Below are 12,596 nucleotides of genomic sequence, written 5' to 3'. Positions count from 1 at the left end.
CAGCACCACTCTGTTGTGTCCTTTGCCTAGGGTTAAAGTTTCTTTGAACCAATCTATTCGTGTTCTTGCTTTAAAAATCTATGGTCTTCCTAGTGGCAAAGGATATGAGGTCTCGTAGGAATTTGGTTTTACAACCAGCTAGGTTAGCCAATAGTCTTGTCCTGTGAGGGTTGTCTTCATATATGGAAGAATATTCAAACACTTAATTCTACTTTGGTTTGCCAATCTTATAAGCTACTATGTAGGCTGCATATCCTACAAGCCTAGATCCTTCATTGTCACATCCGTCATTATGTTCATTGATGAACCTCCATTAATCAATGCGTTTGCAATAAAACATCCTTCAATCCATACACCAATCTTTGGGGTACCAGGATCTAGAAAGTTGTTAGCTACATCCACTTATTTCACAGGTTCTATGGCTTTATTGGATTTGGTGGCAACTGTGGAAGCAATTCTTAGGCCTCATTTTCTTATCGATATACTTTTAAATTTCTTTCGGTAGAGCTGGGGAACAACATAAGCAATTGTTGGAATGCTAGGTTTGGTTTGAAAGTGTTTGGGTCTTTGACCAAGTCATAGTCTTTAATAGGATCCATGGGCTTCTCCAATCGGTTAGGGAATGGGGCAACACTCACTTTTATATTTTCTCTTTCCTCCAGTAGTAGAGCAACATCGGACTTCTTCTATCACTGGGGGTACTTCTGCATCCTCTATCTCTTCGATCTTTGGTCCTATCTCTGTAACTGTTTTTTTATCCTTTTGTACTACTAGATTGCTTTGTATTAAACCCTTTTGTTCTATGTTGTTATATTTCTCTTTTGGAAGATTGAACTTCACTGTTTTAATAGAAGGCACATTCTCTTTTGGAACTATGGGTTCTCTCTTCTTGGAATGCTTTATTGCGACAACTTTCAATTCCACCAAATTAGAGGCAGGTTCTTGGGTCTTCTATTGGTTATCAGTGGTAGTAGCTTTCGTACTGGGATAGTCTTTTGCAGTGTGGCCTTCTCCTTTGCATCGATTGCATAAGGGTTTGTAGTCCATGGACCTTCTAGGGTTGGGATAATGTGGTGAGATATGTCTCTTTTCTCTACATCCGTAACACTCCTCTACTGATCTTTGGCCACCGCTAGATTGTCATCCTCTCTAACTCTGAGAGGGACCTCCTTGGGCCAAAATTAGGACCAAAATCTCTAGGCTTTGGTCCTATATCCTGGGTGATCATCTTGGATTCCAACAAGTTGAATCTTACTTCTTCTCTTTCTTCCTTCTTTCATGCATCTCCTTTAGAGAGCAAATATATTATGTATGGTTCTTCCATAAACAATACAAATAGAAGGCTCTCAGGATAGTTGGTTTTTAGATACGTTGTGGTTAAATGTCTCACCTAATGGCACTTTCTACACCATGTATTAGATCGCATCACATCTCTTCCACTTCTTGCAGAATTGGATATGTTGGGAGTATTCACCTTCAGGGTGTCTACAGCTATTCTGTAATCACATCCATCAACTCTTTCTTGATGCTTGCGACTGAATTGAACAAATAGCCTTTCAAATTTTCTCCTCCCGAAGTACTCATAGTAGGACTTTATGAAGCCTCTCTAATCGCTATGTAGATTGGTTGGGTTGATCTAGAGGGTCCTCTGTTCTAATTCTGACTCAGAGCTCCTGTTGAGATTGGTGATTTTTGGTTCCAATTGTAGGTAGGGTTCCACTATTGTTGTTGAGCTGCCATTGTGGGAACTGTTTGAGGCCACTGTTATTGTGGTTGAACTATCATTTGAGATACTGCTATCTACAGCCACTATGGATTTGGTGTACTATATTGAAGCACTATTTGCATCTGAGGGTAGGGGTAGGGAACAGTCCCTGGGATTGCATTTGGTGGGTGTACCACTCTTGTCGTAGGAGGAGATGAGACTCCTCTTCCTAAAGTTATTGATAACCTTGCTTCAACTTCATCATATAGTCTTGTACCTTCCACTGTACCTTGCAGGTTGATTGGTCTTCTCAATTCCACAAACTTACAAACTTTTGATTGTAGGTCTCGAAGAAAAACTCCATTCTAGATGCCTTCATCCAAGGGATGGTTGGTCCATCTCTTCAGTATGGATTCCATTCTAGAGATATATGCTTCCACCCATTCACTAGAGGATTAATCTAAGTTTATGAAATCCTCTCATATCCTCTCTTCAAAACCTTCACATCTGAATTTAGTGAGGAAGGCCAACTTCAAGTTGTCCCATGTGCCAAAGTTCCTACTGCTTATCTCTCATACAATTGAAATGCCACACCTTTGAAAGTGGGGGTGCTATTGTCAACCAATACTCAAGGGTTCTGGAATTTTTGGCTACACACACTACCATGAACTTGGCTATATGAAGATTGGTCTTCATTATACTCTTCCTTAAAGATGGGCAATAAAACTACATTCACTGGCTTGTCATTAATATTTCTAGGATGAATCTGACTAGGAAGCGGACCTTGAGTCACCATGGGGATTGTCTGTAAAAAGTGCTACAAGGGCATCAAAGGAGGCTTCTACTACTAGCTTGTTCTTAGCTTTGATTCTTACCTTCTCTCTTCTCACATACCTCTGGATTCATTCTAGTGCTTGCTTACTCTTGATCGTGTCATTCATTCAGGACTTAGCTCTTCCCAATTTGTCTATAATCAATAGAATATAATCAAAAGGGCTTTAGTCTCTGGAGAACTCTCTTGCCAATATTTTTTTCTACTTTCTTCTTTTCAATATCTATGAATTCAACTTTCATTCCATTACATAGGGGAAGATATTCAGTTTTGAAGGTACTAAAACTCATTCTTCTGAGGATCGCCATAGTGCCATTGTCCTAATAATACCAACTTTAGAGGGTTTCAATAGCATAAGTTGTGAAGAACAATTTGTCTACTAGCTTCCATTAGGTTGCTAACTGGACAAACAAAAGGTTGTCATTGCACCAAGCATCCCACGTATCTTGCTGTTGGGCATCCAGGAATAGAATCCAACTCTTTTCCTTCTTATTGCTATGAACTTCAACTGACCATGACTCTTGAAGCTTCTTCACAATCTCCCACTTGATGATGCCTCGAAATTCTTCAATAAATGCCAAATATCCCATGGATGGTAATTCTCTTTGTTTTTTCTTCTCTTTTTCAATTTTGTGGGAAACAATTGACTATTGTGAAATAACTCTCTGTAGATTTAGAAGATAATGGAATCAGTTTGTCACATACGGCCCACTTCAAGATAGTGACATGATTCCGCCAATGAACAAATGCACTTCTTGTAGAAAGTGGCTTTGGAAATGAAGGTCTCCAATTCTTCAACAATTTCAGGGATTCTCTAATCTTCCATTGTTTTTTCCCTCTTCAACACTGCTAGATCTTTCATTTTCAGCCTTTGTTGGTGCTTGTTAATGGTAGTGGATTCCCCCGGTTGCGCACGAAATACATAGAGCCGCAAGAGGAACACTAAGAAATACAGAGAATCTATTGTAAGAAAATCTATATTGTATCATCAACAAGCATGTTTTTCATATTTTAATCAACCACAAGAAGAAAAACAACACCAATATTCTCAAATCTTCATGCAACATCATATAATCACTCAACCGAACTTCAACACACACACACACTCACTCACTCACTCACTCACACACACACACACACTCTCTCTCTCTCTCTCTCAAAATAGTACATTGGAATAATGAAGAATAATCATCCATAATCCCTCTTTGGTTATGGATACCCCTCCCAAGAGGTATGTCTGATATGAAGGGTCACCATAGCCACTACAATGTCCTTTCATAGCTCAACAGTATCACTATCACTTCAGTCTTCACTTGAGTCTTCAACAACTACTTTTTCCACTTCTTTGAGCTATTTTAAGCTTGTATTCATCTCTTCCCAAGATGATAAAACTTGTATTCATCTCTTCCCAAGATGAGAAAACTTTCCCAAGCTACCCATTCATCCCATGGAACACTTACAGAGGCATACAGAGCAAAAACATAATAGAGATAAAGGCTCTAGAGTACCATCTAGAAGGTTATTAGAAAGCATTTAGCTCAACTAAAACCATTCAAAACCATCAATAATCATTCAATAAGCTTCCAAACACTCTTAAAATTTATCAATCATCATTCCAAGCTCTCATATAGAAAGAAATCACAATAAAATAGAACCAATCAGAACCTATCAAGCACTCATCAACAAAAACTTTCTGCACATCATATCTCCACTAAAAAATATCATGAGCTTCTCAAACCTATTCAACCTTATAAAAAAATCTCTCAAACACTTACAAAACAATCATTCATCATTCAAATCATACAAAAATTACCCAAAAATCCAATTTTAAAAAAACCAAAAAGATAGTCATATCAACCCTCAACAAATCCCCTCTTGATGATGAATGTGTTAACTACATCTTACAAAACATCAATCTCCAATTTTTGCCAAGTAGTCTGTCACCATAAAATGTATCACAAACAACATTGGCTATTTCACATCACAGTCATGTGCTTGGGTTACAACCCTGGTTCAGCTGCATGGGACATGCTTGAATCCTCTTTGTGAGCATTGACAATTATGCATCAGATAATCTTGGATCACAATCCATGATCCCATGGAGGAGGTGTTGTCGTCTTTGCTAAGTGTTTATGAGGACCCATAGCAACCTTGAAATTTTTATGCATTGAATACAACCAAGAGAACTCAATATTGGTGCATTATCTCAAACACATACAATTTTTTAGTCTTTAACCATCTCTCTCTTCTCTCTCCAAATAAGTTATAGTAACATTGCATTCTATGCAACTACAAGTGAACACCCTACCCCAAAATTCATAGTGGATAACCCATACATATTAGTGGTTGTGTTATGTATCACATTGTTGGAAGATAGAACAAAGGAAGTATGCTCTAGGACAAAGGCTCAAAATCCCATAAGCATAGTGAGGGAAGTGGAACTATCCAAAGTCTATAAAAACATGTACTTGGCTCTCATTTCAATGTAATACATAGTACTTTTCTTTTGTGTCAATTCAAGATTGTATTTATGAGTCCAAGATAATAAATATTGAAACCTAATTCATTTGAGTTATAATCTCTCATTCCAATCATGTATCATGTTTATGACTTGCATCTACCATAGCCAAATCTAGCTCTAGATTCATGTTTCTTAACACACATACATGGAAGGCTCCCCTTGATTGAATGCCATGGCCTCTAATGTGCATGCCTTACATGGTTAAGGTTGGTTCTTGCCACCCTCTTCTTCACACAAAGTATGTCACAAACATATGCTCCACTCATCCTTGTCTCAATCCCCAATTATAATACAATGATATTGATCTAGTAGTTGGACATCATCACCCAATCAGTCAATGGAAGACAAGCGATGTGCATTGTTGCTCTCTCTATGAATGTCTTATATATGCACATAATAAATGGAAGTGCACAAGCAAGCTTATCTAAACCCTTCTTCTTCTCACAAACACAAAACTAATATGATGTGTTTTTGGATCATAAAGCTATTGCAATTGAGGCATCCTCCTTGTGCTACTAATAGCAACATAGGCATTCACACAAAGACATATACCTTAGCTAGTCATAATCACTTGTCCACCTAGACATATTAGTCAGCACAAATATGTAAATCATACACAAGTTACATAGGGAACTCATGCACATAAGACACTCATGTATGCACATAGTCATCACTTAGTCACACGATCATTTGTATATTCTTACATACACACACTTAGTCAAACATCATGAGATGATTATGTGTATGCATACACTAAGACGAGTGATGGCTATTGCAAAGGCACCTTCTCCTCAGGAAATAAAGAGACCAAATGAGATTTCTTTATATGAGGGCATGTGTAGTGCATCTCAAAGAAGAAAAAACTCTCAATAGGTAACACGAAGAAGACTTGGAATAAGTAGAAGAAAAATGCATGGAGCATATCACTCATGTCTACTAGGTAGAATTTGGTCTTGGTCTTTATGACCTTCTTCTTCTAGGCCATGTCATCCAACATATCTATCGATTTAGATTGCTGCAAACTAAAATTACTCGTGTTTATCCATTAACTAAATCGTTGAAAGAAAGAAAGGGGCAAAATAAGAAATAAGGATAGGAGAAATGGTGTTTGGTAGAAGAGCTTGGCAAGCTTGAGGCCAATAGTAGTTTTGAAGAAATAGGCAATGAAAAGTAATGATTAAATTTGAAGCCCAATTTTTCCATCTTGACAATTTTGGGCATCAAACAACACATAAAATTGATGACAATGTGTCAAAATGGCACTTAAGATTAAGGTCAAGGTTGCAAGAGAAACCTAAGCATAAGGGGGAAGGTGTCACCACACATACACAATGTATGTATACATTTTGTATATGCATATGTGTGCACACATGGATGTGAGGAGGGTGCGTGTAGGGTTTTTCTTGGGCTTTCATAGTAAGACTCAAGTTTAAAAAGCTTAAAATTTACACTTTTAAAAAATCCTTCTTGAATTGTGGTCCAATTCTTGCCTCCTGAATTTCTAATGGCTAAAGCAAGAAGGCTAAGAGTCTAGATACATCACACTCTTCCTGAAATTAATAGTTCCTTATTTTTTTGACCATCAAAAGAAAAAAAGGAAGCCTACTCGCTGCTGCACTTAGTCCTAGGGCATGCCTACAACTTGCAAAGAATATTAGACTTGAGAGACAGCCTTAGTGCATCTCACAACAGCGAGCTTGTGATCATGATTAAGGTTAGTTTTCAACCCTTCTTTAATTATTTTGCAAATTGAGGTGCAAGCATGTCTACCACAAATAGGAAAACTGAGGTAGTCAACTTTCAGTCATAACGATTTAACCAAATAGCCGTGCATACAAATGCAAGGTACATTCAAGTGAATAGTGACACCAAATTTATTGATTCTTATCTTCTTTAATTATTCAACCCTTCAACCCAATTGAGATATAAGCATGTCTACCAAACTGTAATTCCATTTTTATAATCAACTTTGAATCATAAACTTATCTTCTTTAATTATTCAACCCTTCAACCCAATTGAGGTATAAGCATGCCTATCAAACTGTAATTCCATTTTTATAATCAACTTTGAATCACAACATTTTAACCAAATAGCTACACATGAAAATGTAAGGTACATTCAAATAAATAGTGACACCAAATTTCTTGATTCCTATCTTCATAAATAAATTTTCCATACTAGCACAAGGTACTACCTAAGAAAACATCCATATCATATGAGTGATTCTACCTTAAACAACCCTACCATTTTGGATTTAGAATGCATCTCTAACAAAAGCATATTTCTCATGCAAGAAACAACCATGATGCCATCTAGATCTAGCCCTACATAATAGCCTAGCCCCTTTTACTCCACCTTCATTTAATCCTTTATAGCAATATTTTTATAAAATTTTTAAACAAATTTTATAGATTCACATGGGAAAAATGTAGATCTTCTAGGTGATGTTCATACACTTGGATTTGTTGATTGCATTCAAGGAAGGTCATGTTATGTCCTATGTCTTTGCGACACTATAGCAGCATGGGAATGAAAGATAGAAAGAAGAGAAGGGGGTGTCTCACCTTTTGCACCTACGAGTCTCCATCTTCATCTTTCCTTGACATGGTTTTCTTTCTCTGTCTTTTCTTCTTTTACATTCTCTCTCTCTCTCTCTCTCTCTCTCTCTCTCTCTCTCTCTCTCTCTCTCTCTCTCTCTCTCTCTCTCTCTCTCTCTCTCTCTCTCTCTCTCTCTCTCTCTCTCTCTCTCTCTCTCTCTCTCTCTCTCTCTCTCTCTCTCTCTCTCTCCTTCCCTAGGGTGTTTTGATCTTTGTGAAGAGTGGGAGAGGCTTTTTATAGTGTACAAAGAAGGGGGTGTATTTATTTTTATTATTATTAAAGATCAAAATTGGGGAGCTATTAGCATGTTTGTAGGTCAAGGATGGGGAGATATTATTCACATGGATTGGCGAGACATATCCTACAAATAACAAACTAAGAGAGGAGGAGGAGGAGGAGGAGGAGGAGGAGGAGGAGGAGGAGAAGGAGAAGGATGAGAGGATGTGGTGGAGGTATAACCAATGTGGTAGTTTTGGAAGGGAGGAGGGGGGAGAGGGTCTCTCTACCAGTGAGCCAAAAGGGGGAGAACCCTCAAGTGGCACATGATATTGGTCTCTCATATTGGCCCCTTAAATTGGTCACTGTTGTAATGCTTGCACATGAGGGAGGAGTACGCCAAAAGAACATGGGGGATGGGTGCCATGAAGATGTAGCAAGGTAGGGTGTCATTAATTTGGGAGGAGAGGGGGCATGAGATTCCCCCCCAAAAAAAAAATAAAAATTGGGACTGTGTAGGTATACTATGGTATTCCCTACAAATGCACTTGTATACGGACCATGTTGTTGGGACAACTTGTATGGAAAGTGCCCTAGACTCTTTTGTTTATGTTTCCAGAAAGTATGTTAAATTTAATATTAAGCATGTTGTGGATCACTTATGTTTACCCCTTTAGCACGACTTTAAACACGAGTAGTAATTATTGACATAGATAGGACACAGCTTAGAGATGTGGAGTATCGCATCAAGTATGATAAGACCATTAAATAAATAGAGTCAAAGTTTAGAGATAGAGCATACAAGATGCTTGTTACTGTAAACCATGAAAATGGAGATGGATTCTTCAAGTTATTATTCTCATATGATTGGACAAAGAAGGGTGTGGTGCCAATTACCAAGGAAAAACTTTATAGTCTTACAATGTCCAGGCTCAATCTTGTGCATTGTTTAGTTGTTCATGACTATTATTTCCATGGCAATAGCCTTGGGAATAGAAGTAACTCTTTGATGGCTGTAGGAAAAAGAAGATCCTATACATGCCAATTACTATCAAAACTCAAGATAGCACAACTCAAGGTAAGTTTGGTTATAATAAGAGGATGGGCCCACTTATGCTTATAAGGGGTTGTGTTGGGAGTATCTATTGCAAACACGTGATGGTCTCATAAAAGAGTTGCAAGTATTTTTTGTTTATTTATCTTCAAGATTTTGTAATTACTAGAGGGATTCCTCGTCTGGACATATGGATGAGGCATTTTATATCTTATGGACATGTGTGAACATAAGCAAAAAAGCAGAGAAACAACCACAACTAGAAGAATCCTCAAGGAGATTGGTGTACAAGTAAAATTATTTATTTGAACAATGCTTTATTTTTTCTCATAAAGTATAAATAAAACAATAATATGATTGCCTAGGTGTAGGTGGTCAAAGAGCTTAGAGAGGGAGGGAGATCTAGATATGCCAATGCTCATGTCGATTTGGGAAAATATAGAGGTGTCAAGGGGCATATATCCAAACTCATGGAAGGAGCAAGAAATCAATGCTTGGGAGTACCAGGAGTCTTCCTCGTGGTTTCCTTGGTGGTTCGACTATCCACATGGACACATCCATCTCTTAGAGCAACCTTTGGGAAGGTAAGTAATAAAAATGGGTGTACGATTATAATCTAGTTGCTCATTTTACTTCACTGGGTAATGTTGTGTCATAATTTATTGTGTATATTTTTTGGTAGCCCAACAAAGGGAGAGGAAGGAAAAGAGGATAATGAAAATAAAAAACAAGAGGGGGCAATGGCATAAACACCCTAGATAGGATCATACAGATGGAGAATGAATTTGATTCCACTAGCAACAAGAGGAAACGGGATCTAACCACTTTATATTTTGTGAGAAAATACATTATGTTTTTGTAGTGGATCTAACTACTTTATATTTACAAGCCTAAGATGGCTCACAATGGATATAAAAGCTCACATTTTTTATTTTGTGGCTCAAAAGCTCACTTAGGTAAGATGGATTAAAAAACACACTCCTCTCTTCACATGATGCATGCTAAACCCTTATCAAATGTGCACATCAAGCTTAAGGGGAAGAATAACCAAAGTATTATACCCATGCCAAGGAGACCCCCCCTATCCACTTCAACAACCAACAAAAAATGCCACAACATTAGTGGTTGATTGAAGGGGTGAGAATGCAACAAATATAGACATTGAAATATATTTTAAAATGTCATATATCATAATCATTGGCAATCCTTACATACCCTATGCATACTTGCATCTAAAATGCCAACAACCTTTGATATTGGAAAGCCTTTTTATTGCAACAATTCTTCCCCTACATATTTGATAATCAATCATTTTATAATTAAATGTGACCTAAAAATCAAAACAAGCACAACTTGAGATAGAGAGAGAGAGAGAATATAATATGCAAAATGCACACGTACTTCTAAATAAAGCATCACCCACTCATCATTCCTATTAATTTAGTTTTCATTCTCAATTCTTATAAAGCATCTCCATAATTTGCATTCCACACACACACACAAGCATGCCTTCTTCTCTCTTTGATGATAGAGAAGAAATTGGTTACTATAGAGGTATACATTTAGAGAGAGAGAGAGAGAGAGAGAGAGATCATTATCATAAATGTTGGTGATGGCCTTAGGATGCACCTCCCCTCCTCTTCACCCTTCAAATTCTCTTGCTCCCTCTTGGTAGCAACTAAGAGATTTGCTCCAAATATTCCTTATTTGTATTTTTTCCTCCCCAAGGTTTACCTATTTGTAACATACTTGTGCTACTTCATAGCATAGGGTAACATTTGGTAGTCACTTAAGGTCTTTTTCTAGTCATTGTCATCTATACTCCACAAGAATGATCAAAATTTAATCAGCCAAACTTTAACGGGAAGCCCTAGCTCTACCCCTCACAAGTGAAGTTCCTAATGTCAACCCATTAGGATCAACCTAAGGGATTCTACAAACTTAATAGTTGCTAACAACATTCTAGTGCCTAGCCAAGACAATCATCATTTTGTAATCAATGAAGGTGGAGAGCACACTAATAATAGCCGCATTTAGTTCTGGACTCAACCCCTCTACCCATAAGACAAAATTTGAGTTCTAAGACTTGACCCTCGGAAGTCATCATTTAGTCTTGACGTGATTTCCATCAATTGGAAGCATCCCACCAATCGGGTCCACACAATCATCAAGCATTTTTGTTGATAAAATTTTCTTGCATTCTTCCCATTTCTTAATGCAGTATTCTCTATTTTTTCTTAAGCACAATATATATGCATATTGTTTGACACATAATACATTTCCAAAAAGTTTTTAAAAATTAGATATTAACATAACTATATCCACTCATAAGAGCCACATATACAAAAAGATATGCCCTATCGGAGGGCCCCTTCATGTTCAAAGCTTGCCAAATCCCAACCCTAATGTAAAATCTTACTTTTCTTCCTTGATGCGTACACAAGCAACTGGATCCTAACCCCAATGTAAAATCTCACTTTTTGTTCCTTGATGTATACAACTTAGGTTAATTGGACCCAGTCTATGCAAAAGTAAATACAATTGCATACCTTCAACCCTCACATTTATATAGGTCTTCTAATATAATACCAAGAGATATACCTTCAACCCTCACATTTATATAGGTCTTCTAATATAATACCAAGAGATATTACAACTTGTACCGAAGCGAGCTGGGCTATCACACAGTGTTACAAAAAAAGTGTTTTTACATCTGTAATTAATAGATGAAATAAATTGCAATCTACACCTGATGTATGGACTTCTCACTCATTCAGATTTGTGCACAAAGTTCTAAGTGCCAAAATTAATATAATGAAGGTCAAAGAAATATCTATTTCCAAAATTCATTTCCATCACAATGACTTAGATTTTGCATCCTTCATTGCCTTTTACCTTCCCCCCCCCCCCCCGAATCTCAACCACCCTCCCCCTCTTCTCTCTCTCTCTCTCTCTCTCTCTCTCTCTCTCTCTCTCTCTCTCTCTCTCTCTCTCTCTCTCTCTCTCTCTCTCTCTCTCTCTCTCTCTCTTCTTCTTCTTCTTCATCTCCCCTCTTTCTCTCTCCTACCCTTCTTTCTCTCTCCCCGACCCTCCCCCCCATCTTCCCCACCTACTGCCCCTCTTTCTTCCTCCCTCCGCCTTCGCCGTCTCCCTTCGCCTTCTCTTCCTCCCTCCCCATTGCCTCCTTCCTCCTACCTCCACCTTCTTCCTCCCTCTTCTCTTTCCTGCTCCCTCTCTTCTTCTTCCCCACCCTCTCCCGCCTCCATCCCCTCCTTCTTTACTCTCCTCCCTCCTTCCTCCCCTCTCCTTCCTCTCCCTCCAGCCCTTCGACGCCGCCCGCAGCCGTCTCCAGCCCTCGTCTCCAGCCCGCTGTCGCCGCCTGGTTCCGCCAAAGCCCCGGCCGCCTGGTCTCCCGTTGTCGCCGCTGGCTCCCCTCGCTGCCACGTCACAGATGAAGTAGCTACCGCCAGATTCTCCAGCCCTTCCGCCGTCGCTGGCTCCCCTCGCCGCCACGTCGCAGACGCCGCCGCCGCCAGACGTTCTCCTCAGCCGCCATTTCTGCCGCCGCCGCCGCCCTTTCCTCCTACCTCCTCCCTCCTCCTCCTCCCCCTCCACCCTACCTGCATCCTTGGGCTCCTAGTGTACACCGCATCATATTTGTATAGATTT

Source organism: Lygodium microphyllum, chromosome 22 (genome assembly GCF_053477565.2).
Source record: "Lygodium microphyllum isolate KBCC chromosome 22, Lygodium_microphyllum_v1.1.10, whole genome shotgun sequence".
Taxonomy (NCBI): domain Eukaryota; kingdom Viridiplantae; phylum Streptophyta; class Polypodiopsida; order Schizaeales; family Lygodiaceae; genus Lygodium; species Lygodium microphyllum.
This window is presented reverse-complemented; position numbering follows the sequence as displayed.